Genomic DNA, 730 nt, shown 5'->3' with positions numbered 1-730 from the left:
AATAGCAAGGAGAGATAAGAAAGCCTTCCTCAGAGATCAATACAAAAAAATAGAGGAAAACAACAGAATGGGAAAGACTAGAGATCTCTTCAAGAAAATTAGAGATACCAAGGGAACATTTCATGCAAAGATGGGCTCGATAAAGGACAGAAATGGTATGGACCTAACAGAAGCAGAAGATATTAAGAAGAGGTGGCAAGAATACACAGAAGAATTGTCCAAAAAAGATCTTCATGACCCAGATAATCACGATGGTGTGATCACTCACCTAGCGCCAAACATCCTGGAATGTGAAGTCAAGTGGGCCTTAGAAAGCATCACTATGAACAAAGCTAGTGGAGGTGATGGAATTTCAGCTGAGTTACTTCAAATCCTGGAAGATGATGCTGTGAAAGTGCCTCATTCAATATGCCAACAAATTTGGAAAACTCAGCAGTGGCCACAGGACTGGAAAAGGTCAGTTTTCATTCCAATCCCAAAGAAAGGCAGTGCCAAAGAATGCTCAAACTACCGCCCAATTGCCCTCATCTCACATGCTAGTAAAGTAATGCTCAAAATTCTCCAAGCCAGGCTTCAGCAATACATGAACTGTGAACTTCCAGATGTTCAAGCTGGTTTTAGAAAAGGCAGAGGAACCAGAGATCAAATTGCCAACATCCGCTGGCTCATGGAAAAAGCAAGAGAGTCCCAGAAAAACATCTATTTCTGCTTTACTGACTATGCCAAAGCC

This window comes from Bison bison, unplaced genomic scaffold, assembly GCF_000754665.1.
Source record: "Bison bison bison isolate TAMUID 2011002044 unplaced genomic scaffold, Bison_UMD1.0 scf7180017864367, whole genome shotgun sequence".
NCBI classification, from domain to species: domain Eukaryota; kingdom Metazoa; phylum Chordata; class Mammalia; order Artiodactyla; family Bovidae; genus Bison; species Bison bison.
The sequence above is the reverse complement of the archived record's forward strand: the minus strand, read 5'-3'. Positions refer to the sequence as shown.